Here is a 27897-nt window from a genome sequence, read left to right as displayed (position 1 = left end):
CAGGCCTTAGGAAGCATCACTAGGAACAAAGTGAAGGTGATGGAATTCCAGCTGAACTATTTCAGATCTTAAGACATGATGCTGTGAAAGTACTGCACTCAATATGCCAGCAAATTTGGAAAACTCAGCAGTGGCCACAGGACTGGAAAAGGTCAGTTTTCATTCCAATCCCAAAGGGCAGTGCCAAAGAATGTTCAAACTATTGCACAATCGCACTCATTTCACATGGTAGCAAAGTAATGCTCAAAATTCTCCAAGTGAGGCTTCAACAATACGTCAACAGAGAACTCCCAGTTGCTCAAGCTGGATTTAGAAAAGGCAGAACTAGAGATCAAATTGCCAACATCTGTTGGGTCATAGAAAAAGCAAATAAGTAAGTAAATAAGTGTTAGTCACTCAGTCGTGCCTGACTCTTTGCAACCCCATAGACTGCAGCCCACCAGGCTCCTGGGTCCATGAGATTTTCCAGGCAAGGATACTGGAGTGGGTTGACATTTCCCTCTCCAGGGAACCTTCCCAACCCAGAGATCAAACCCCGGTCTCCTGTACTGCAGGCAGATTCTTTACCAAATGAGCTACAAGGGAAGTCCTAGAAGAAAAAAAAAAAAACAAGAGAATACCAGAAAAAACATCTATTTATGCTTCATTGACTATGCTAAAGTCTTTGACTGTGTGGATCACAACAAACTGGAAAATTCTGAAAGAGATAGGAATACCAGAACACCTGACCTGCCTCCTGAGAAATCTGTATGCAAATCAAGAAGCAACAGTTAGAACCAGACATGGAACAACCGACTGGTTCCAAATTAGGAAAGGGTCTGTCAAGGTGGTGTATTGTCACCCTACTTATTTAATTTATATGCAAAATATATCATGCAAAATCCCAGGCTAGATGAAGCAGAAGTTGGATTCAAGATTGCTGGGAGAAATATCAATAACCTCAGATATGCAGATGACACCACCCTTATGGCAGAAAGCTAAGAGGAACTAAAGAGCCTCTTGATGAAAGAGAAAAAGGAGAGTGAAAAAGCTGGCTTAAAACTCAGCATTCAAAAAACTAAGATCATGGATGTGGTGCCATCACTTCATGGCAAATAGATGGGAACGATAGAAGCAGTGACAGACTTTATTTTCTTGGGCTCCAAAATCACTGCAGATGGTGACTGCAGCCATGAAATTAAAAGACGCTTGCTCCTTGGAAGAAAAGCAATGACAAACATAGACAGTGTATTAAAAAGCAGAGACATTACTTTGCCAACAAAGGTCCATAAGTCAAAGCTATGATTTTTCCAGTAGTCATGTAGGGATGTGAGAACTGGACTATATAGAACATTGAACACTGAAGAATTGATGCTTTTGAACTGTGGTGTTTGAGAAGACTCTTAAGAGTCCCTTGGACTGCAAGGAGATCAAACCAGTCAATCCTAAATGAAATCAATCCAGAATATTCATTGGAAGGACTGATGCTGAGGCTGAAGCTCCACTACTTTGGCCACCTGATGCAAAAAGCTGACTCATTGGAAAAGGCCCTGATGCTGGGAAAGATTGAAGGCGGGAGGAGAAGGGGAAGACAGAGGACAAGATAGTTGGATGTTATCACCTACTCAATGGACATGGGTTTGAGCAAGCTCCAAGAGATGGTGAAGGACAGGGAAGCCTGACGTGCTGCAGTCCTGGGTTTTTAAAGAGTCAGACACAACTGAGTGACTGAACAACAACTAAAAGACAATGGAAACACCCCTTTCTGCTTAAGGACTATCAAGTAAGCAGAATTTAGCAAGTGTCTCAATCTGAGAACAGTTAAAGATTGCTGTCTATACAGAATAGTCCTGGCCTCACCTGTACCCCTTGGCAGATGACTCACTTTCCAGTCTGTTACACCAGGTTTCTGTTTTCAAAATGAGCCCTAGCTTGAGTGCCCAAGTGGCACCTGATAGATCCACTTGGATGTCCCATCATCGCAATACACCCACAGTTTAACTGATTCCCTGTAGCTCAGGTTTTTTGTTTTTTTTTTTTTTTTTACCAAGTACTGTGTCTTGGTTAGTGATGGGGAGACAGCAGGGTATAGTAGTTAAAAGCACATCAGTTAAAGTATTGGATTGGCCAATGAGTTCATTTGGGTTTTTTCCATAAGATGGTATGGAAAACCTGAACAAAATTTTTGGCCAACTTAATAATTCCCAGCTGTAAATCCTAACTCAGCACTTACAGCTACATAGATTGAACAGTCCTTAAGCTCTCTGTACTCCAGTTAACCTCATTTGTAAGATGAGCATGATAATTCCAGCACTTATTTCATAGGATTAAATGAGTTAGCATTTCTAAAGCATTTAGACCAGCTCCTGGCCCATAACAGGCATTTTAAAGGTGTTAGTTAAAATGCCATCTCCCTCCACCCCATCAAATGGCCCTGGTAACTACCTTCCCTCCATCTTTTTTCACCTGTTTCATGTCCTGCCTTCCCCATGACTCTCTTCTTTATCACATCAGCACACAGTGGCCCTTACCTTTCTCAGCTGCAAGTAGAACATGGAACTGATAAAATAGAGTTCTGTTCCCTTATTGGTTACATGTCTGCCATATTCATTATGTCTGCCACCCATTTGTCATTCCTCCTGGGGTAGTTATTCTTGGTGTTGGTGGACTTTGTTTCTCTTTTATTAATCACTGAAGATCAGGGCTTTCATAATTCCCAGATGGCCCAGTGCTAAGCATGTAGTAAGCATTATATAACTGGCAATTATCTGTTTTGGTAGGAATAAAAGAGAAAAAAGAACAAAGATTATGATAGAAAAACATAAGAAGCACTGAGCCTGAGAATAGATCATGTTTCCTAGCCCTCTGCACTCTCAGATCATAACCTTCCTCACAGTTTAATTATTTGTTTAATGATTATAACCTCTGCTAGGATGTAAAACCTCCATAAAGGTGAAGGTCATGGGAATGCATTTCCACTGCTTCTAGGATTCTTAACTGTAACTGTGTGGCTATTACTCTGATAATGCCTCTGGTTATGGGCAGTTATGTTTATATGATACTGAATAGCCTGAATGTGAGGAGATTTTGTAATTTACTATTAATCACCAAAAGACTTCCCAGGTGGCATGGTGGTAAAGAACCTGCCTGCAATGCAGGAGATGTAGGTTCAATCCCTGGGTCGGGAAGATCCCCTAGAGAAGGAAATGACAACTCACTCAAGTATTCTTGCCTGGGAAATCCCATGGGCAGAGGAGCCTGGCAGGCTACAGTCCATGGGGTTGCAAAGAGTCAGACACAACTGAGCACTGAAGGTGGTGATATTAATCACCAAGTCATTGTGGTTAGATTTCTGCAAAGAAGAGGACTATTTACACAGGACTAATAAATGACTCTCTGCCTGTAGTTCAACTCCACAGATTTCTAATAGCCTAGATCTGAAATTCAGCATTAAGGAATTGACTGTTCTACCTTAACTTCACAAATGTATTTCTTTTCTGACACATAGGAGAAATCTATAAATTCAGTTCGCTGTTGAAACAAGAATGAAGAAAAAAACCTGAAATCATCAGAATTTACCATGTCACCAAGCACTATTTGTCTCTGCAGTTTACCCTGACAAGCATCTCATAGTTTGACTGGAGTAGAATAAGATACCTTAAGAGTGATTGACATTTGTTTCCATTAATTTGTGGAACTAGAGAAATAAAAAATTTAATAACCACAAATTACTCTTGTGACATTTTATCTGTTTTAAGTATTTGAGCAGATTGGCAGTGAATAGAATGTCCTATTTAAGTATATTCAATCTAAAACATCTCATTTGCCCTATAAAGAAAGACAACCATTAGTGAAAAGTTTATTTTTCAAAATTCAAAAAGTAGCTGAAACATGCCATGATTTTTCAGAGAGCATGCTTTGATGACCCAGATTTTTCTTGTGAGCTACTCAAAAGAGAATCTCTAGAATGGCTATCAAAGTACATGAAAGACACTAACCTATGAAATAGAAAGTTAGAGACCATTCAGGAAGGAATCATGACTCATACAATTACCCTTCTTATAATGCTTATCAATGTCAGGCAACATATTTCAGCCAGAGACTTCTCTAACCACTGACTCATTAAATCTCCTATTAACATATAATTTTCAAAAAAGTTTAAAAACCTGGGCTTCCCTGGTAGCTCAGTGGTAAAGAATCCATCTGCCAATGCAGGAGACATGGATTCGATCCCTGATCTGGGAAGATCCCACATGCTGCAGAGCAACTAAGCCCACGAGCTACAACGACTGAGCCAGCACTCTAGGAGCTGGATGTGGCAGTTACTGAAGCCCACATGCCCTAGGGCTTGTGCTCTGCAACAGGAGAGTAGCCCCTGGTCACCACAACTAGAGAAAAAGCCCATGTAGCAACAAAGACCCAGCTCAGCCAAAAAAAAAAAAATTAAGTTAGAAACTTGATGCTCTTATAAATACAAAATAGACACATGTCAAAATTTCCGTTCAACTCATTAATTAATTAGTGAGCCAGTAAGTAAAAAGAGAAATAGAGTCAGATACTCCATAGAAAGCTAAAATAAGTTTGCTAATACTTTCAAAACTGGCAAATGTCCTACTAGGCAATAAATAGTAACTTTAAGGGTGATCAGTTTTATGGGTAGGAATTATTTGCTTAGTCCCCAAACATAATTTGAGATATCAAATTTTGTACAAGCTAATTTCTACCTTTACAAGGCTGTGAAAATTTCTAATTAATAGGAAATAAGAAGTTTAACAAAGATATAGCCTCCTCTCTGGAAAATTAGATAGTCCCCAGGAGGGGTGGGCCTGCTAGAAACATGCAATATTGCACTGAAAAAGCACTCAGTAATGATTGGAAAAAATCCCCTGGAGGAGGAAATGGCAACTCACTCCAGTATTCTTGCCTGGAAAATTCCACTGACAGAGAAGACTGGCGGGCTACAGTCCATGGGGTCACAAAGAGCCATGACTTAGCAATTGAGTACATGTACTCATACCATGTTAGCCTAGTTAGCTTGGCTGCCATAACAAAGTGCCATAGACTCAGTTGTTTAACCTACAGAAATTTATATCTTACAGTTATAGAGGCCAGAAATGCAAGGTCAAGGTGCCAGCAAAGGTAGGTTTTCTTCTGGGGTCTCTTCTTTTGACTTGATTTGACTTGCATGTAGCCACCACTGAGCCCTTTCAGTGCAATCACAGAGCTCCCTCTGCCTCTTCTTTTAAAGGCATTAGTCCCATCTTGAGGGCCCCATCTCAGGACCTCTTCTAACCCTAATTGTTATAATGGTATTTTTTATTTTGTTATTTAAGATGATCAGCAAATTCATGCCTAAAGAATAATACTCTTTTGCAAGAATAATCACCACCAAACCTGACACTCAGGGGTATGCTCATACAGATTATTGAAATATATAAACAATTTTATATGAGTTGGTTACCTGTGACTGCCTCAAGTCTCCCAAAGGCTCTTTCCCTCCCTCTGAATTCCAAATACCCCTGGGCCTGCCCACCATCCAGTTACTAAAGGTATAAAATCTCTACTACTACTACTACTACTAAGTCGCTTCATTTGTGTCCGACTGTGCAACCCCACAGATGGGAGCCCACCAGGGTCCTCTGTCCCTGGAATTCTCCAGGCAAGAACACTGGAGTGGGTTGCCATTTCCTTCTCCAATGCAAGAAAGTGAAAAGTGAAAGTGAAGTCGCTCAGTTGTGTCCAACTCTTCCAGACCCCATGGACTGCAGCCTACCAAGCTGCTCTGTCCATGGGATTTTCCAGGCAAGAGTACTGGAGTGGACTGCCATTGCCTTCGCTGATAACATCTCTAAGTAGTGGCAATTCAGATTGATCTCTACTCATACCCTACTATTTAGAAGGTTAAAAATATCACTTCTAATTCATTACCACTAAGTCTTGACCTCTTAACATATGCCAACCATCATGTTAAGTCTTTATTTGAATTGCCTTATACATTCCCTGCATATCTGAGGTTATTGATATTTCTCCTGGCAATCTTGATTCCAGCTTGTGCTTCTTCCAGCCCAGCGTTTCTCATGATGTACTCTGCATATAAGTTAAATAAGCAGGGTGACAATATACAGCCTTGACATACTTCTTTTCCTATTTGGAACCGGTCTGTTGTTCTATGTCCAGTTCTAACTGTTGCTTCCTGACCTGCATACAGGTTTCTCAAGAGGCAGGTCAGGTGGTCTGGTATTCCCATCTCTTGAAGAATTTTCCACAGTTTATTGTGATCCACACAGTCAAAGGCTTTGGCATAGTCAATAAAGCAGAAATAGATGTTTTCCTGGAACTCTCTTGCTTTTTCAATGATCCAGCAGATGTTGGCAATTTGATCTCTGGTTCCTCTGCCTTTTCTAAAACCAGCTTGAACATCTGGAAGTTCACGGTTCATGTATTGCTGAAGCCTGGCTTGGAGAATTTTGAACGTTACTTTACTAGCATGTGAGATGAGTGTAATTGTGCAGTAGTTTGAGCATTCTTTGGCATTGCCTTTCTTTGGGATTGGAATGAAAGCTGACCTTTTCCAGTCTTGTGGCCACTGCTGTTTTCCAAATTTGCTGTCATGTTGAGTGCAGCACTTTCACAGCATCATCTTTCAGGATTTGGAATAGCTCCACTGAAATTCCATCACCTCCACTAGCTTTGTTCGTAGTGATGCTTTCTAAGGCCCACTTGACTTCACATTCCAGGATGTCTGCTCTAGGTCAGTGATCACACCATCGTAATTATTTGGGTCGTGAAGCTCTTTTTTGTACAGTTCTTCTGTGTATTCTTGCCACCTCTTCTTAATATCTTCCACTTCTGTTAGGTCCATACCATTTCTGTCTTTTATCGAGCCCATCTTTGCATGAAACGTTTTCTTGGTATCTCTAATTTTCTTGAAGAGATCTCTAGTCTTTCCCATTCTGTTGTTTTCCTCTATTTCTTTGCATTGATTGCTGAAGAAGGCTTTCTTATCTCTCCTTGTTATTCTTTGGAACTCTGCATTCAAATGCTCATATCTTTCCTTTTCTCCTTTGCTTTTCACTTCTCTTCTTTTCACAGCTATTTGTAAGGCCTCCCCAGACAGCCATTTTACTTTTTTGCATTTCTTTTCCATGGGGATGGTCTTGATCCCTGTCTCCTGTACAATGTCACAAACCTCCATCCATAGTTCTTCAGGCGCTCTGCCTATCAGATCTAGTCCCTTAAATCTATTTCTCACTTCCACTGTATAATCATAAGGGATTTGATTTAGGTCATACCTGAATGTTCTAGTGGTTTTCCCCACTTTCTTCCATTTAAGTCTGAATTTGGCAAAAAGGAGTTCATGATCTGAGCCACAGTCAGCTCCTGGTCTTGTTTTTGCTGACTGTATAGAGCTTCTCCATATTTGGCTGCAAAGAATATAATCAACCTGATTTCGGTGTTGACCATCTGGTGATGTCCATGTGTAGAGTCTTCTCTTGTGTTGTTGGAAGAGGGTGTTTGCTATGACCAGTGCGTTCTCTTGGCAAAACTATTAACCTTTTCCCTGCTTCATTCCGTACTCCAAGGCCAAATTTGCCTGTTACTCCAGGTGTTTCTTGACTTCCTACTTTTGCATTCCAGTCCCCTATAATGAAAAGGACATCTTTCTTGGTGTTAGTTCTAAAAGGTCTTGTAGGTCTTCATAGAATCATTCAACTTCAGCTTCTTCAGCATTACTGGTTGGGACATAGACTTGGATTACTGTGATATTGAATGGTTTGCCTTGGAAACGAACAGAGGTCATTCTGTCGTTTTTGATATTGCATCCAAGTACTGCATTTCAGACTCTTGTTGACCGTTGTGGCTACTCCATTTCTTAAGGGATTCCTGTCCACAGTAGTAGATGCAGATGACACCACCCTTATGGCAGAAAGGCAGGAGGAACTAAAGAGCCTCTTGATGAAAGTGAAAGAGGAGAGTGAAAAAGTTGGCTTAAAGCTCAACATTCAGAAAATGAAGATCATGGCATCTGGTCCCATCACTTCATGGGAAATAGATGGGGAAACAGTGGAAACAGTGTCAGACTTTATTGTTTTGGGCTCCAAAATCACTGCAGATGGTGACTGCAGCCATGAAATTAAAAGACGCTTACTCCTTGGAAGGAAAGTTATGACCAACTTAGATAGCATATTGAAAAGCAGAGATATTACCTTGCCAACAAAGTTCCATCTAGTCAAGGCTATGGTTTTTCCAGTGGTCATGTATGGATGTGAGAGTTGGACTGTGAAGAAAGCTGAGGGCCAAAGAATTGATGCTTTTAAACTGTGGTGTTGGAGAAGACTCTTGAGAGTCCCTTGGACTGCAAGGAGATCCAACCAGTCCATCATAAAGGAGATCCATCCTGGGTGTTCATTGGAAGGACTGGTGCTGAAGCTGAAACTCCAATACTTTGGCCACCTCATGAGAAGAGTTGACTCATTGGGAAAGACCCTGATGCTGGGAGGGATTGGTGGCAGGAGGAGAAGGGGACGACAGAGGAGGAGATGGCTGGATGGCATCACTGACTCAATAGACGTGAGTTTGAGTAAACTCCGGGAGTTGGTGATGGACAGGGAGGCCTGGCATGCTGCATTTCATGGGGTTACAAAGAGTCGGACACGACTGAGTGACTGAACTGACTGACTGACTGATACATTCCCTATCACCACCCTTTGTAGTAAATGTTAATATCGTCCCCATTATACAGTTGCGGAAACTGAGGCTCAGAGGAGTCAATAACTTGTCCTAGGCCAAATGTTGAGTGATGGAGTCAGGACCTAAACCAAGTAGTCTAACCTTGGAGCCTGTACCCCATTCTGCTTCTCCAGCCCTGGAGAAGCTCTATCCCTGGCTGACAGCCCTGACCAGGGCACAAAGATCTATTCTGCCTATAGCCCTCACCTCCTATCCACTAGAACAATGAATAAACAAAGTTATCTCCTGGAACTGAACACCAAACTGCTGCTTATGTTCAATACTGAACAGTTTGTTTACTTCCTCCAAGCTCTCTCTTATAAAGTAGGACAAGAATGGGAAATTGTTGATTCCACTCTTTTCATACCATTTTAAGTCATTTGTGCTATTCGTATGTGTTCACTACATAATTTAATCACTTTGTGTCACCTATCTCACTTGGTAGCACTTAACCAAAATAATTGTCTGAGCATCCCTGATCATACTTCAAAAATAATGTTCAGAGACACAAACAGTGGATGGTCTTATGGTGGTCTTTATGTTAAGGCCTAATAATACAATGATGATGAGGATGATGAGGATGGAAACCTAGGATTTTAAAGTGGAAAGTTAACAGATACACACTACTATGTATAAAACTGGTAAACTACAAAGTCTTACTACACAGCATACAGAACTATCTTCAATATCTTATGATAACCTATAAAGGAAAATAATCTGAAAAATAATATATATGTATATAAACATATATGTGTGTATATATATATAACTGAGTCATTTTGCTATACAACAGAACTAACACAACCTTCTAAATCATCTATACTCCAATTTTTTAAAAAAGCACAAAGTCTTCTTAGAAGCAATTACTGCTGCTCTTCAGTTGCTAAGTCATGTCTGACTCTTTGCAACCCCATGGACTGCAGAACACCAGGCCTCTCTGTCCTTCACCATCTCCCAGAGCTTGCTCAAACTCATGTCCATTGAGTCGGTGATGCCATTCAACCATCTCAGCCTCTACCGTCCCCTCTCCTCCTGCCCTCAATCTTTCACAGAATCAGGGTCTTTTCCAATGAGTCAGCTCTTCTCATCAGGTGACCAAAGTCAGCTTTAGCATCAGTCCTTCCAAGGAATATTCAGGACTGATTTCCTTTAGGATGGACTGGTTGGCTCTCCCTGCAGTCCAAGGGACTCTCAAGAGTCTTCTCCAACAGCACAATTCAAAAGCATCAATTTTTCAGCACTTGGCTTTCTTTGTAGTCCAGCTCTCACATCCATACATGACTACTGGAAAAACCATAGCTTTGACTATATGGACTGTTACCTGTTTTTTTGTCTCTCCCCAAAATTCATATATGGAAACCTAATTCTCAATGTGATGATACTGGGAGATGAGGTCTTCGGGAGATTATCAGGTCATGAGTGTAGAATCCCCATGAATGGAATTAATGACCTTTATAAAAGAGGCTCAGAGAGCACCCTTGTACCTTCTGCCATGTTGAGGACACAGCTGTCTGAACCAAGAAGTGCGCCCTTCTCACCAGACACCCGATTTACCAGCAACTTGATACTCAGACTTCCAGCCTCAGAACTGTGGGAAATAAATTTCTGTTGTCTGTAAGCCACCAAGTTTATGGTAGTCAGTTATAACATCCTAAACAGAAGGTAATTTATACACTCACCTTCCTCATTATAGTAAAGTTTTGACACATCTAATATCATGGATGAACTTCAAAGACATTATGTGGTATAAAATCAGCCAGACACAAATGGACAAATATTATACAACTCCACTTATATGAAATATCTGGGCTAAAATTCATAGAGACAGAGAGTAGAATAGAGTTTACCAGCAGGGTGGAGAAGGAGGGTAGGGTGGGGAATTATTGCTTAATGGACACAGAGTTTTTGTCAAGGATGATGAAAAAGTTCTGGAAATAGTGGTAATAATTTTACAACAATGTGACTTAAAGTAGCTGAATTCTACACTTAAAATGGTAAAAATTATAACTTTTATATTATATATATTGTCAGACTAAATTTTTTAATCCAACAAACTACTCATTTCTGAGGAACTGACAAAACTCAGCCACTTTAAGGAAAAAAAAAGCAGCAGAGGCAAGATAAAGATTTTTTTCACACGTATGAAAACTGGCGATATTTCATCAGCAAACCATTATTACAAGGAATATTAAAGAAAGTCCTTTAGGCAGAAGGAAAATGATACCAGATGGAATTGTGGAAATATGATTCTATACCAAAGAATGAAAAGTTCAGAAGTGGTAATTGCATGGGTAAATATATGAGATGTATTTTATTATTGTCTCCTTAAAAGATAATTGACTAAGCAAAAATATCAGCAATGTAGTACGGCATTTACAATACATGTGAAAGTCAAATATAGTAATAGCACAGAGGTCAGGAGAGAAAAGGAAAGAGTTATACTATTGAGAGGCCCTTATACTGTACATAAAATGTATAATATTACTTGAACATAAACAGTTTTGGTTTAAGCCATGTTGCCCAGCTTGTGAGATCTCAGTTCCCCGACCAGGGACTGAACCCAGGCCATGACAGTAAAAGCCAAGATTAAACACAGAAGGCAGAAATTACTGTAGGTAATACAGAAGGTTAAATGCTTTAAAAAAAAAAAAGGAAAAACATTTTAAAGTTGGAGAAGGTTGAGTCCAAGTTCCCATCATTGTAAATGTGATGCAAAGTCAGGAGTTGCTGCACCCATCGCCTCTGCTGCTAATTTTAAAGCCACTTCCATCCACAAATCCAGTGACCAGAGTGAGATGTGGAATCCAACAACTGCTAAAATTTATTTCTATTAAAACCTAATTGTCCATCTCTGTCCACATTCTGCTGAGAGATGACATGTCCTGTCCTTCTGCTTTTTATGTCTCATGAAAGTTCATCAAATAACTGAATCTGTTCAGTGTTCAGGACCCTAGCTGCAAAAGAGCCAAGGTAAGGCCACGTTTTTAGCTTTCCAATTTCCCTACAAAGGAGGAGGGCAAAATGAAGACAGAGAAAGTCAACCTACATAACCAGTAAAGCTAAAACTAGTCAGTTTGGCTGAGAGAATAACTGACTCACAATTTGAAATCATTTGTTAACAAAAAATTATATATTTCCGTTTTACTTGAAAGTTTTTCAGTTTATAAGGTGACAACTCTTTTAAATATAAGTATGTATTGTATAAGTCTAATGCCAAAATCAAATTACAAACACATTTGCTTACTTCTGCACATTTTATTTAAAAGGGTTCAAATCAGTGTGCTGCACAAAAAGAAGTTGATCTTATTAGATGCTTTTTTATACTACTGTACCTGTTAAATCTTGTTTGGCTTGCCTATAACATAGTAATGAAACAATATTGAAAATAGTTTCAGGCTACTTTTCCAGGTCACCAATGTTTGTGTGTGTGTGTGTGTGTGTGTTTTCCCCTTTCAATGACTAAAACAAAATGGGATTTAATATCCACAAGGCAAAATAACACAGGTAAAGTTAAATATAAGTGAACCTAACTATATATGTTAAATGGGTTCAGGGATCTTGGAATGAATTGAAATGTCTCAAAACATGTGGAAAACATGCATATGCCAATGAAAACATCTACTTATTCCATGGTCGATTAAGCCAAATAATATTTAGTACTTATTAAAATATTCTTATCAAACCTTTTTTGAGCATTGACACTATTACTTCTGAGGCAAATCAGGTTACCAAGATTGGCCCAGGTGAAAATGACCACTGGTCTCAATTGAGTTTTATTTTCTCATCATGTCTCAGTCATGAACAAGCAAGTAGACCTTGCAAAAGGTGGACCTAAGATTTCAGAAATGTAGTGGTGTGAGTTAAATGGGTTCTTGAATCCATCCTGGTTCATCATAGGAGCTCAAATTTCAGTGGTCTCAGCAACCCAGGTGGTCTGAAGAAAGAGTCAGCATTGCATAGAACTATGGGCTCACTGCTTCCTGTTCTATTTCAGGCCAAATAATATCAAGCTGGGGAGAAGATATGTCATCCATAGGTCTAGTTTCAGTTCAGTTCAGTTCAGTTGCTCAGTCGTGTCCGACTCTTCGTGACCCCATGAATTGCAGCACACCAGGCCTCCCTGTCTGTCACCAACTCTCGGAGTTCACTCAGACTCACGTCCATCGAGTCGGTGATGCCATCCAGCCATCTCATCCTCTGTCGTCCCCTTCTCCTCCTGCTACCAATCCCTCCCAGCATCAGAGTCTTTTCCAATGAGTCAACTCTTCGCATCAGGTGGCCAAAGTATTGGAGTTTCAGCTTTAGCATCATTCCTTCCAAAGAAATCCCAGGGCTGATCTCCTTCAGAATGGACTGGTTGGATCTCCTTGCAGTCCAAGGGACTCTCAAGAGTCTTCTCCAACACCATAGTTCAAAATCATCAATTCTTCGGCACTCAGCCTTCTTCACAGTCCAAATCTCACATCCATACATGACCACAGGAAAAACCATAGCCTTGACTAGACAGACCTTTGTTGGCAAAGTAATGTCTCTGCTTTTCAATATGCTATCTAGGTTGGTCATAACTTTTCTTCCAAGGAGTAAGCGTCTTTTAATTTCATTTATACCTGTAATTTTAAACATTATATGGCATCTATTATATATTTTGCAAATGTGGTTTGTAAAAACTCCTATAAGTAGGTGCTATTATTATCCCTTTTTATAAATGAGGAAACTAAGGCACAGAAAAATGAAATAATCTGTCCAAGTTCTCACAACTAAAAAGTGGCCAAACAGAATTCACATCCAGTTGGTCTGTTTCCAGAGTCCAGTATGCCAGTCCAAAACTGCCACAGCAAGCTGCTTCCATGAAATAATGTCTTATAATGCCACATTGTATATTTTCAAATTCCCAAGTGGTGCTAGTGACAATGAACCTGCCTGCCAATGCAGGAGACTTAAGAGAAGTGGGATTGATCCCTGGATCGGGAAGATCCCCTGGAGGAGGAAATGGCAACCCACTCTAATATTCCTGCCTGGAGAATTCCATGGAAAGAGAAGCCTAGTGGGCTACAGTCCATAGCATTGCAAAGAGTCAGACGTGACTGAAGAGACTTAGCACGCACAGGGTAGAGTGCATCTGCTGCTAAGTCACTTCAGTCGTGTCCGACTCTGTGTGACCCCATAGACGGCAGCCCACCAGGCTCCGACGTCCCTGGGATTCTCCAGGCAAGAACACTGGAGTGGGTTGCCATTTCCTTCTCCAATGCACGAAAGTAGCTGTATGCAAATAAGTCTAACTGTTTACAATGGACAGGTTTCTGCATTCAGGCCACTACATGTTTACTTTTAAAGCATTTGTTTAAACCTATTAAGTTCAGGGATTCTGCCAAAGTTGCTTACAAAAACACCAAACCCAAGTTTAATAGTCTTACAGGGAAGGAATATATTGACTCACATAATAGAACAGTACTGAGGTTTCAAGTGTGGCTTAATTCAGGTCCCAGAGCGTGTTACTAGGATCCATCTATTAGCTCTACAGTCCCAAGGCTTTCCTGATAATACAAACCAATTGCCACAACTGGATACCCTTAGCCCTGATTGGCCTGCCTGGAGTCACGTGACCTGCTTGCATCAAGCAGGATGCTGGGGTAAGTAGCACAGTGTCTGCTGTAGGAAGTAACAGGACCTCAGTCTCTAAGGTCTCAATAATCACTTCCCCTGCTCCACCTATTTTCTGACTTAATAAAACAAACTTGAACTCAGAGCATTTCAGTTTTGCATTAAAGAAAGGATACTGGATGCTTGGGGCTAGTGCACTGGGACGACCCAGAGGGATGGTATGGGGAGGGAGGAGGGAGGAGGGTTCAGGATGGGGAACACATGTATACCTGTGGTGGATTCATTTTGATATTTGGCAAAACTAATACAATTATGTAAAGTTTAAAAATAAAATAAAATAAAAAAGAAAGGATATATCTTAAAAAAAAAAAAAAAAAAAACCACTATGCTATCATTATCCTTCACATTTCCAATGTGAGGTAGTTCAGTTCAGTTCACTCAGTCATGTCCGACTCTTTGTGACCCCATGGACATGGAATGCCAGGCTTCCCTGTTCCCTGTTCATCACCAACTCCCAGAGCTTGCTCAAACTCATGTCCATTGAGTCGGTGATGCCATCCAACCATCTCAGCCTCTGTCGTCCCCTTCTCCTCCTGCCTTCAATTTTTCCCACCATCAGGGTCTTTTCCAGTGAGTCAGTTCTTCCCATCAGGTGGCCAAAGTACTGGAGTTTCAGCTTTAGCAACAGTCCTTCCAATGAATATTCAGGACTGATTTCTTTTAGGATTGACTGGTTTGATCTCATTGCAGTCCAAGGGGCTCTCGAGAGCCTTCTCTATCACAGTTCAAAGCATCAGTTATTCAGTGCTCAGCTTTCTTTATAGTCCAGCTCTCACATCCATACATGACTACTGGAAAAACTATAGGTTTGACTAGATGGACCTTTGTCAGCAAAGTAATGTCTCTGTTTTTTTAATATGCTGTCTAGGTTTGTCATGGCTTTTCTTCCAAGGAGCAAGCGTCTTTTAATTTCATGGCTGCAGTCACCATCTTCAGTGATTTTGGAACCCAAAAAAGTAAAGTCTCCCACTATTTCCATTGTTTCTCCACCTATTTGCCACGAAGTGATGGGACCAGATACCATAATCTCAGTTTTCTGAATGTTGAGTTTTAAGCCAACTTTTTCACTTTTTTGAAATAGGTCATGTCCCTCGAAATAGGAGCTTTATTAAGTCAGTATGTGCACAGAGTTTTCAGGTGATTTTCTCAAAAGACTTCAATTTTAACTTAAGACTAGCAGGAAAAACAATTCATTACCAAAACATGTTTGCCAATTTTACTGTTTTCTTTACAGTAGTTTTTTTTCTTTTTCTTTTTTTAAGTGATACCTCATATGAAGAGATGAGGCTCCCATCCAATACAGAAAGCTCGCCTTTGCATTAAGCTTTGGTGACGTCAGAGAATCCACACTACTAGGTCATTGGCTCTTTGAGAATTGCAGTAAGTCTTGTCCACAACTGAGTATTCAGGACTTACTACAATGCCTAGGACATAACGAAAGTGTTCTTTTAATGCTTAATAAATGAATGAATGAATGATAATAGTCAATATTTAGGACTTACTATCAGAAACTATTCTAAGGGTTTTATATTTATTAACTCAGTCTTTATAAAAAAAAGCTTTTGGGGCAGATACAGCTATTATTCCCATTTATCAGATCAGAAATCTCACATACATAGTAGGTGATGAAATGATGTTTTATTTTTGTTTGTTTGATTTTTAAATTTTTAAAAACTTTACTTAAGTATAGTTAATTTCCAATGTGTTCATGTCTTCTGTATAGCAAAGTGACTCAGTTATATGTATATAACTGTATACTATATATGTATAAGAACTTTTCCTATTCTTTTCCACTATGGTTTAATGGTGTTTTAACCAGGCGATCCAGCATGAGAACCCATGCTCTTAAGCACCATAATGCACTCAAGACACTGACACTTGTGTCCATGGAGTAATGACTATATGTACAGTCTTAGGAGTGGGAGCTACATAGTGGATGCTGAGTCTCTTCCTTGTGAGATCTAAGTTTCTAAACAGCCCTTGGTATTAATTTGCTTCATCCCCATGGGTATCATTTCCCTTTCACCAAATACCCCCAGCTATCCCAACGCACTAGTCACTCTGACAAGATCCCTTCCCCCTCTAATATTTCACAAGTTCTATATTTTTAAGATGTGTCCAAAAATAGTTTATTTCATACTGGGAAACAGAGGTCTCAAACTCAAGTGTCTCTGGGTTCTCACAGATAAAGGAATTTTGACAAGTGTGGTCAAATGTCACGGGCCTTTCCTGCCAGAGGGCATTTAGATGCAAAATACTTACTTTTTAGTGGTGGCCAAACAAAATGGTTGAGAGGCTGCATTAGGGGCCAGCAGCTTTCAGCTCTTACACTGAGCTTGGAGGTTTATTCTAAGAAAACCTCACTGAGAAAGCCCCAGTGGTCTCAGAGGACACCCCTAAAATAAAATGAGAAGAAGACTGCTGAAGCTGGATCAAGTGAGGGGGACCAAGTTACCAGCAGTAGAAATCTAGAGTGCTCAGAGTTGACCTTTGTAGTTAGTTTTCCTTTTGTTTTTTTAAGCAAGTTATACCTTAAATATCTCTTCTTATAGATATTTCTTTCAACTGTTACTTTACCTTTTATATAAGTTGAGTATTTAATTTAAAAAATAGTTATTTTTTAGTTAAATATTTAGTTTTAATACTTAATAAACTAAATATTCATATTTAGTTTCTTTGTTTTAAGAAATGCAAAGTATTTGGAGCTAAAAGAATAAACGTTCCATTTTCCTCACTTTGAAATCCATTAAATATTAATAGGGTCAGAGCTTTTCCTTGACAATGATAACATCTATCATTTTCTTAGGTCTTATCCTTTCTTTGTAGGAGCTCCACAGGCAACTCCCAAAGGAAAATTTCCTGAATGGAAACAATGGGCGCTCTCGAAGTGGGGAACAGTACCCTTTCTGTGTGGAAATTGAGCAGTCTGCATGTGTCCAAAGGAAGTCAACAAAAAACAAAAGCATGCACAAGAATTAACCAAGAAGTACACCAAAAGCTGTAGTTTTTGAAAATAGACTTATCAAACATCTTCAATTAAGAAGCTTAAAATGATTGTGTACATTAAAAAAAAAAAAAGAGTAGAGGGATACCCAGACCCTTGGTCACCTCCAGTTTAGGAATGCTTAAGTTTATTTTTTCATTTTTGTATTCCAAGTCATCTAAAAATATGTTATTTAATGAGATTTATGTTCAAACATCTTTTGATATTGATTTCTAACATAAGTCCACAGTGATAAGAGAACAGACTCTGTATGACGTCAGTGCCTCTAGACCATGAAATGTTCACACCTTGTTGTGTGTCCCTGGGTAAGTTCCACTGTCTCCTGGTTCATAGTGTATGGAAACTTGAATAGAATTTGTATCCTACTTTGTGTGAAGATCGTATAAATCTTAGTTATGTTTAATTGGTTCACAGTGCTTTTCATATCTACTATATCCTTCTACTTTTCTATCTATTTTTGAGAGTTTGATATTAAAACTTCAACTAAAAATTTTAATTTATCTACTTAAAAATAATTGTAATATACCATGGAACTATATGTAACTTTCTTCTGTATTTTCCAAGTCTCCTGTAAATATGTTATCATACTTTCATAGCTTAAAAAAAGAGAAAAATACAAAAATATAAAAGCACAATTTAGAATGCTTTTAATCCATTCAGTAAAACATCAATTAACTAGGCTGTAATTAATTAGAACATTTCATTACCTAAATTTTGTTTTGTTTCTCAAATGTTTTCTTTAAAGAAAAGTAGCAATTAAAAATGATATTATAGGTTTCTTCAAAATAGATTGCAAAGACTATTAGCAGTTAGCATAAATTCATCTCAATTTTCTGTACCTTCTATATTTACAGGCTTGTTCCATAAAAAAAAGATTACTTTGAGATAAAGCTCAAAATCATCAAAAAAGATTTAATTTGAATCATTATGCTATATTCAAGCTAAAGCAGAAGAGTGGGCTCATACTTTTATCCATATGTACTTGAGAAAGATTTTAGTAGCAAATTAAAGTTGAGTAAACAGAGTATTCCATGCTTGGGTTATTCTACTTAAAAGAAGTCAACAGACACTCTGGTACACCAAATCACATGTGAGGAAGACAGCTTTCCCCCATCCAGGAGGCCAGGTAAAGCCTCTGCGAAGTGAAAATCATTCCATCGTGTCCGACTCTTTGCGACCCCATGGACTATAGTCCTTGGAATTCTTCAGGCCAGAATATTGGAGTGGGTAGCCTTTCCCTTCTCCAGGGGATCTTCCCAACCCAGGGATCAAACCCAAGTCTCCCACATTGCAGGTGGATTCTTTACCAGCTGAGCCACAAAGGAAGCCCAAGAATACTGGAGTGGGTAGTCTATCCCTTCTCCAGTGGATCTTCTTGACCCAGGAGTCGAACCAGGGTCTCCAGCATTGCAGGTGGATTCTTTACCAACTGAGCTAACAGGGAAGCCTTTGTAATTGCCTATATGTGGGCTGATCTTTCACACATAGGATTTGGGGCTGCAGTTGCACTTTGCAGAAAGCACAGAAAATTGTACCTTTATTGCTTCAGCCTAGAAGGAACATATTTCAGTTCCTGCTACAGTCCAGTAGCCAAAGCTAGCCACACTGTTCTGTCCAACTTCAAACAGGACTGAGAATGATTATTTTTCATGTGTTAAGGGGGTGCTAGAGAATGGGAGGTACGATAAGCCCCAGTAATGACAACAATGGTACAATAAGCAGACTTAGCGAGCCCAACTGAAACCATTAGGTGGCTTTTCCAGGGCTTCAAAGAGTTCTGGTACCAAATCCTTTATGTCTCAGTTCAGAAAGAATTCAGCGAGAGGCAAAATGATAGATATGAATATTAGAACAGGACGCTTGTGAGACTTACAAGCAGGTGGGCGAGAGAGTGTCCCCTCAAGAACTTAGTGGGTTACAGGTTTGTAATCAAAGGAAAAGTGGAGAAGGGGAAAGACCACTTTCTTCCTCATTTTTGAGTAGACATCATGCTTTTATCATCAGCAACTCCACCAGTTTGAGCAGTAGAATTTTCTTGATTCTATGTGGTCAATTCTGGACCGTCATGGCACTATGGAAATATTATTTCAGATCTCAGTACAATGAGAGGGTCTTTACTTTGAAATGTCACCTTTCCATAAATTTTTGTTTTTATGTGTGTAGAGATCATATCCTGCATGCATGCTCAGCCCCTCAGTCATGTCTGACTCTTTGTGACTCCATGGACCGTAGCCTGCCAGGCTCCTCTGCCCATGGAATTTTTCAGGCAAGAATACTGGAGTTGGTTGCTATTTCCTCCTCTAGGGGATCTTCCCAACCCAGGGATGGATCCCAAGTCTCTTGAGTCTCCTACACTGGCAGGCAGATTCTTTACCACTGCACCAGAGAGCATGTTGTAGGGGTCATTAACTTACTGAGCCCAGTGGACAGGATGTGGTCTCACTCCACCATCGTTTTATTGTTTGGGGGCATGTCTCATGCTTCTGCTGCATGGTTTTGTTGCTAAGCAAGCCTATCTGGTTTTGTGGTTAAGCAAACCTGCTTTCTTCAGTGATCATTAACTTAGAAAGGTCACCCATATTTTTTCTACTTACAATCCTCTAGTGGGATTAACTATTTAATCACCTACTTTCTCCCTTTACTCTGTCCCTGTCACAACCAGTCATCTGTATTTCTGCTCTAATTTCTCCTTGTGCAACTGGATGAGGAGGTCAGACTCCTGTGAAGAAGACAGAGGAGGCTGTGTGAAACTCTAATTTTAAGACAGAGGAGGCTGTGTGAAATTCTTCAAACCAGGCTTATCACTCAAAAATCAGATCCTGCATCTTAATCCCCACTTGATTCTCTGTGCCTGCCTTCAGCTGGTCAGGACCCATGGGAGAGAAAGATGAGTGATTGGCCTCCTCCCAAAAATCCACATCTGGCAAAAATACAGAGAGAAGTCAGACTTAGAGAACGAACTTATGTTACCACGTTGAAGGGTGGAGGGAAGAGATGGTTAGGGAATTTGGGACCAACATGTACACACTGATATATTTAAAACAGGTAACAAACAAAGTCCTATTGTGTAGCATAGGGGACTCTGTTCAATGTTATGTGGCAGCCTGGATGGCAGGAGAGTTTGGGGGAGAATGGATACATGTATATGTGTGGCTGAGTCCCTTCGCTGTTCACCTGAAACTACCACAACAGTGCTGATCATCTATACCCCAATATGGGCTTCCCTGGTGGCTCAGCAACAAAGAATCCACCTACCAATGCCTGCCAACGCAGGAGATGCGAGTTCGACCCCTGAGTTGGGAAGAACCTCTGGAGAAGGAAATGGCAACCCACTCCAGTATTGTTGTCTAGAAAATTCCATGTACAGAGGAGCTTGGCCTGCTACAGTCCATGGGATAGCAAAAGGGTCAAACATGATTTAGGAAGGAACTAAACAAGCAGTAACAATATCCCCATACAAAGTAAAAAGTTTAAAAAGGATAGAATGCATAACTAACAAGGACCTACTCTATAGCATGTGGAACTCTACTCAGCATTATGTGGCAGCCTGGATGGGAGGAGAATGGATACATATACATGTAAGGCTGAGTCCTTTTACTGTTCACTAAAAACCACCACATGGAGAAGGCAATGGCACCCCACTCCAGTACTCTTGCCTGGAAAATCCCATGGATGGAGGAGCCTGTTGGGCTGCAGTCCATGGGGTCACTAAGAGTCAGACACGACTGGGCGACTTCACTTTCACTTTTCACTTTAATGCATTGGAGAAGGAAATGGCAACCCACTCCAGTGTTCTTGCCTGGAGAATCCCAGGAACGCAGAAGCCTGGTGGGCTGCCATCTATGGGGTCGCACAGAGTCGGACACGACTGAAGCGACTTAGCAGCAGCAGCAGCAAAACCACCACAACATTGTTAATCAGCCAGAGTCTGATAAAATAAAAATATTTTTTAAAAAGGTAGAGATAGGTGCTATTGAAGGTGGAAGGCTTTTCACCCTATCCAAGGTTGTGTGTTACAAGTAAGGATTAACAGTTCACATTTCTGAGAAGAAACTGAAGTTATTCAATAGCAAACTGTCATCTGTGCCCACTCCTTCTGTTCTCATTATGCATCCTGCATGGGAAAAACAGAAATGTTGACACAGAACTCATCCAAACAGCCTCCAGATGTACAGTCTTATTACAAATTCCCACAAGATACTCTGGAGGAATAATCCATCTTCCAGTCCAATTAGACATCAACCAGGAAATCAGGAAACACAGATAGAGAGGGTACTGAGTTGATGAGAGGATCCTTTTGCTTAAAAAAGTACCTGCATAAGTCAATAAACAGAAATTATCTTGGTACACTATGTTGGGGTCAACAGACTCATTTGAGGTTCTTATTTTCTCTCTCTATCCTTCTTTTCCTTTAAGTTCTTTCATTTTTACTTTTTACAGCAGAAGATGGCTGTATTTCTAAGGTTTAGAGGAGAAACAAGACATTTCCTATGTCAGAAAAGAGTGTTTTGCAATTGGGGAAACAATGTTTACTGTGATAATTCAGTTATGTTCAGTAACTTATGTTCCTTTTGTAGAAAATCTTAGCTTTCCGTGATATAAAACATTAGGGTTACAACTAAGTTTAAAAAAAATACTAAATGTAGAAAAATCCTTAGAAGCTATTTTTATTTTTTTTGTTCATTTATAACATTTTTAATTGGAGGATCATTGCATTACAATATTGTGTTAGGTTTCTGTTGTTCAGCAATGTAAATCAGCTATAAGAATACATATATCTCCTCTCTCTTGACATTCCCCCAGAGGTTACTTTACCAACATATTAACCAGCTTTGTCTTTGGATGATGAGATTTCAAGTGATTTCCTGGGCTAATGGTGCAAGTTCCTTAGAGTAATTTACATTTTACTCTGTTGGGGCCCTGATAAGCTGTCTGGGAAATCAGTTTCTCTTTAAGCGTCCCCTTTGACTCTGAAGTCTCTCTTCCTCTTGTTTTGCTTTTTGACTTTGTTGAGGAATATTTGATAATTTAAATTGTAATATATTTGCACAATATAATGTTTGGATATAATATATACTGTAAAATTATTCCCATTTCTGAGCTAATTAAAATACGTGTTACCTCACATTTACTCTTTTTTTATTCAATTCATTTAAACTGAAAAAATAAAAAAGGTTTACTCATTTGTCTCTTTTCTGGCAACCACCAATCTGTTCTGATCTTGGTTTTGTTTGCTTTGAGATTCCATATATTAGAGAGATCATGCAGTATTTGTCTTACTCTGACTTATTTCATTTAGCATAATGTCATCAAGATCCAGCCATGTGTTACACACAAATGGCAAAGTTCTATTTCTTTTTATGGCTGGATAAATTCCACTGTATATATACACCACCCTTTATTTGTCCACTGATGGACATTTAGGTTGTTTCCATATCTTGACTATTTCACATAATGCTGCATTGAACATGGGGATGTAAATATCTTATCAAGTTAGCGTTTTCATTTTATTCAGATGAATATCCAGAAGTTAAATTGCTGGATCATATGGCAGTTCTATTTTTTCTTTTTTTGAGGAACTGCAATACTGTTTTTCATACTGACTGAACTAGGTTACATTCCCACCTAGATTGTGCCAAGTGCCCCCTTTTTTCACATCCTTGCCAACAAGTGTTATTCTCAGAGGGAAGTGCTCCGTGTGTACATCCATGAGAGGAAGAAAATTCAGGAGCTTCCCATGTCACTCTCTCAGTCTGAAGTGAATAAAATTCTCTCTTAATATCTGAGGAGTCTTCAATCTTTCAAATGAAAATAAATGTGTTTATTACAATCAAGTAAGAATTTCAGTTATTTGTGTTGATAGAAAGAAAATTTCTACATCGATTTGGTAATCCATGTTACTAAAACTACAACGACAATATTTTTGTTATGAGCTGAATGTGTCTCTCCAAAATTGCATGCATTAAAGCCTGAACGCCCATGAGGCTCGTTTGGAGACAGGGTCTCCATGAGGTAATTGATTTTAAATGCCATCAGAAGGGTTGATATGATCAATATTCTTACAGAAAAACCTCAGGGAAACTGTCTCCTTCTTCCCTTCCTCATAGACACACTAAAGAAAGACCATGTAAGAAGATATCAAGAAGGTAACCATCTGCAAACCAGGAAGAGAGCTCTCATTAGGAACCAAATTAGCCCATATCTTGATCTTGGACTTCTCAGACTCCAGAACTGTGAGAAAATTGATTTATGTTTTTTAAGCCACCTAATCTCTGATATTTTGTTATTGCAGCCTGAGCAGGCTAAAACAAATTGCTCCTACCTATTTTTTTGTCCTGTAAATTTTTCTTCAAGGAGTATGCATTTCTTCTGTGGAGGTTATTCTGTTCATTGACTATTTCTGGCTCTCTGCTTTCTGATGCCATATAGTATTGCACTCTTTTATCTCCTTTGAAGTTAAGCAGAGCCATGAGACTATCTGGCCAAACAAAAACAGGCTGACCATGATATACTTCATTCTCTTCCCTCAGCTGATGTGATTCTAGAACCTGGAAGCACATGATGTTGGCATAGTGTTTCTATTATACAGGATCTTTAAGTGACTATGTTTAGCAGAGACTTTCTACCCAATGGTCACTGCTTAAGAAATAAATCTGTGATTTCTGGTTATTTTTTCCTGCTGCATAGAAAAGCCTGTCTTGACTGGTATAGCTTCACCATTTTTATTCAACATAGTTTTGGAAGTCCTAGCCGTGACAGACAGAGAAGAAAAGGAAATAAAAAAAGAAAAGGAAAAATATCACTATTTGCAGGTGACATGATACTATACTAGAAAATCCTAAAGATGCTCTCAGAAAATTTCTAAAGCTCCTCAACGAATTCAATAAAGTTGCAGGATACAAAATTAATACACAGAAATCTCTTGCATCTCTATAAACTAAAATGAAAGATCAGCAAGAGAAATTAAGGAGACAATTCCATTTATTATCACATCAAAAAGAATAAAATACTTAACACATAAACCTACCTAAGAAAAGTCTCTAGTGGTAAAGAACCCGCCTGCCAATGCAGGCTACAGGTAACAGACCTGGGTTTGATCTCTGGGTTAGGAAGATCCCCTGGAGGACGGCATAGCAACTTACTCCAATATTCTTGCCTGGGAAATCCCATGGGTGGAGGAACCTAGTGGGCTATAGTCCACAGGGTTCCACAGTCAGACACAACTGAAGCAACTCAGCATACACATGCAAGGAAACAAAAGACCTGTACTCTGAAACTTTAAGCCTTTCAAAATTTAAATATCTGTTTTTTCATGGAATTAGACTTTGCTTAGAACAAATTGTCATGTCAGTTGTCTTTGACATCTACTTTGTGGGGTCAATGAACACTAAACTATACCCCCAACCTAAACACTTGTTACATGGCTCTGTCTTCAGTTATTAATAGTTTTATTCTTTTGAACCCAATTATTTCTATCTCTGTACATCTTATTGCTTAGTGATCATACCCATGAAAATGATAACTCATTAATTTTTTATCAGGAGTAGCTTAACATGAATATAATCTGGGATCCTTAATTGCTAGATAACTGATTCTTGAAGGATAGGAGACAGATGAGGATATTGGGTAAGCTGCACAGTGGAGAGTTTTGGACAGAAGGGCATGAATCTTCTGGAAATAAAAAGTGAAAGTAATATAAAAAGAAGAGAATGCCTTCACAATGTTTTTACTCAGAAAAGACTCCAAGACACTCCAAAAGAATGTAGTGAGTGCTTTTCTCTATGGGAAATTGAAAGTGTGAAAATGTTAGTCGCTCAGTCATGTCTGACTTTTTGGGACCCCTTGGACTGTAGCCCACCAGCTCCTCTGTCCATGGAATTTTTCAGGCAAGAATACTGGAGTGGGTAGTCATTTCCTTTTTCAGGGGATCTGCCCAAGCCAGGGACTGAACCCGGGTCTCCTGAATTGCTGGCAGATTCTTTACTGCCTCAGCCACCAGGAAAGTCCCTATCCCTACGTGAATTACTTTCTTGTAAATCAGGAAAAGCTGGAGAAAGAAATGGGGTGTGAAATGTACCAATTAGAGGAAGAAAGCTGGACAGCAGTGGGAAAATGGAAATGCTTCTATACATCACAAGGTATAGTTACAGGACCCTCATCAGAAACACAATTCCCTCTGAATTCAGCATTCCTTGTTACACATGCAGTATGAATAAAATACTGAGCACTATTTCCAGAAGAATAGCCTGTTATAAAAATGGCAGCAGTGAAAGAAATGGGGACAGCAGGAGCAGTCATGAAAGTACCCTAGGAGTGCCATAACACATATTTTTCCATTAAAAGTAAATGCTTCACATAAAAATGCACTGCTTCACAGTGACTACTCTGTTTTGTAGCTTCTGTGAATCAAACTTGGGCTATCAAGTGTATAAGAGTGGAAAATAACGTGTCTTGCTAATTACCATCTTATCCAATTGGCATGCAGCCTGGGTGGAAAAAAATTACAGTTTGTATCTCCCTATAAAAAGTTGATCTCCCCACAAATGTTTTCTAAAATATACCATTCCCTTCTTTATTTCCAAAGAATATGAAAGATGACAAGATATTCTTGCATCTCCCACTTCTGCTGACAGGATTCTCTACTAATTCCTTTGTAGGGATGCTCATGGTTACTGAAATGAAGAGCCAAATGGATCTTCAAATATGACAATGTTAGGAAAATCCTAGAATATTTGAATAAGATTAGTTCTTCTTCTCCCTCCAGTTTCTCCATCTTTCTCACTCCACTACTCCTAAAACATGAGTTCTTTGACTTCTTTGCCACATCCAGGCCAAGAGCCCTTACATTTCCTCTGAATCAGCCCTCAGACAGGAGAGGTCCTTCCCTCTCCATCTCAGACAGCAGGGTCCATCACCTGAAGCAGGATCTAGCCAGTATCCCCAAAGCCTTTGTGCCACTATCTTTCCAGTGTACTCATGTATCAATAGTATATCAGATTCAATTAGCAAAACACCTATTCACAATGGCATAAACAATACGGTAATTATCCCACATAACAAGAAGACCTCTGGTTCAATCATGTTAACAAAAGCCAAGTTCTGTCTTTCAACCCTGCATCTTTATATGTCATCTTGCCTTCAGACCATTTCACCAAGCCTCACCTGCAGGACAGCACCCCATGGTGGAAAATTGACCATCTTTTCCTCTTTTTAGAAGCAGAAAAACATTTTCCTGTCTGTGGATTCTACCTTCTTACCTAGAATTCCATCACATGTTCATACCCTTGCCCAAATCAGTCATTGATAAGGGACCAACCACCAAGGTTGGCTTAGATTAATCAGGACCAACTTCCCTTGAAGAACACGTCTAAACTGAGGTGATGCATGCGTGCATGTTCAGTCATATCTGACTCTTTTCCACCCCGTGGACTGGGGCCCACCAGGCTCCTCTGTCCATGGAATGGGTTGTGATTTCCTACTCCAAGGGATCTTTCTGACCCAGGAATTGAACCTGTGTCTCTTGCATCTCCTGCATTGGCAGATGGATTCTTAACCACTGAGCCACTTGAGACTGAGAAAAGTGGTCACCTAAATAAAGCAGGGCTCTGTTAGGAAGGAGGAAGGGAGAATAGTGAGTATGATGTAAGTAATTAATCATGTTTGAATTTTAGTGCAGTCTCACCATCCACCATTACTACAGCCTGACACTAGGTTCTGCTGGCAAAATCATGCATGTATAAGGAATACACATTCATGACATTTTGACAAGTTGGACACTAATACCTCCTGACAGTTCATCTAGTCTTGTCTTCCCAGAGGGGATAGTCTATTCTTAATGTTGCTTCAAACACTAACACTCACATCTCCCTCTCACTCTCTGAAAGTTACAGGGAAATTTGGTGCCATCACAAGAGCTCTATGAATTTTCTAAACCAGTTCTGCAAATGTACTTACATCTGCCCCAAGCTGTTTCTTATTCCTTCCTGTGACAACAGAAAAGTTGTTCCTGATCCTAAATAGAGTAAAACCTTCTACCTCTATTACTGATTCTGTTCCTTCTCCCTTCTCCAGGATTCTTCGGCCAATAGGCCCCCTCTCTACCCTATTTTCAATCTCTCCTTCACTGCAAATTTAATCCTATCAATGTGTAGGGAGAGGCAAGTGAGCTGTTAGATGAGTGATTTATGGTGGTTTTGTTTGGTGTCAAAATATTTCTCTTCCGATCTAAGTTTCCTTTTGTGATCCTGAAGGAAGTCTTTGTAACTCAACATTTGTTTGTCTAGTCTTATAAATAAAGGGGTCTTAAATAAAACCTTCAGTGCTTTCAAACTGTAGTGCTGGAGAAGACTCTTGAGAGTCCCTTGGGCTGAAAGGAGATCAAACCAGTCAATCCTAAAGGAAATCAACCTTAACCATTCATTAGAAGGACTGATGCTGAAGCTGAAACTCCAGGACTTTGGCCACCTGATGCAAAGAGCTGACTCATTGGAAAAGACTGATGCTGGGAAAGATTGAGGGCAGAA

Source organism: Bos grunniens, chromosome 2 (genome assembly GCF_055505025.1).
Source record: "Bos grunniens cultivar Pamir isolate PY7600 chromosome 2, Bosgru_T2T1.0, whole genome shotgun sequence".
Lineage (NCBI taxonomy): Eukaryota > Metazoa > Chordata > Mammalia > Artiodactyla > Bovidae > Bos > Bos grunniens.
The sequence above is the reverse complement of the archived record's forward strand: the minus strand, read 5'-3'. Positions refer to the sequence as shown.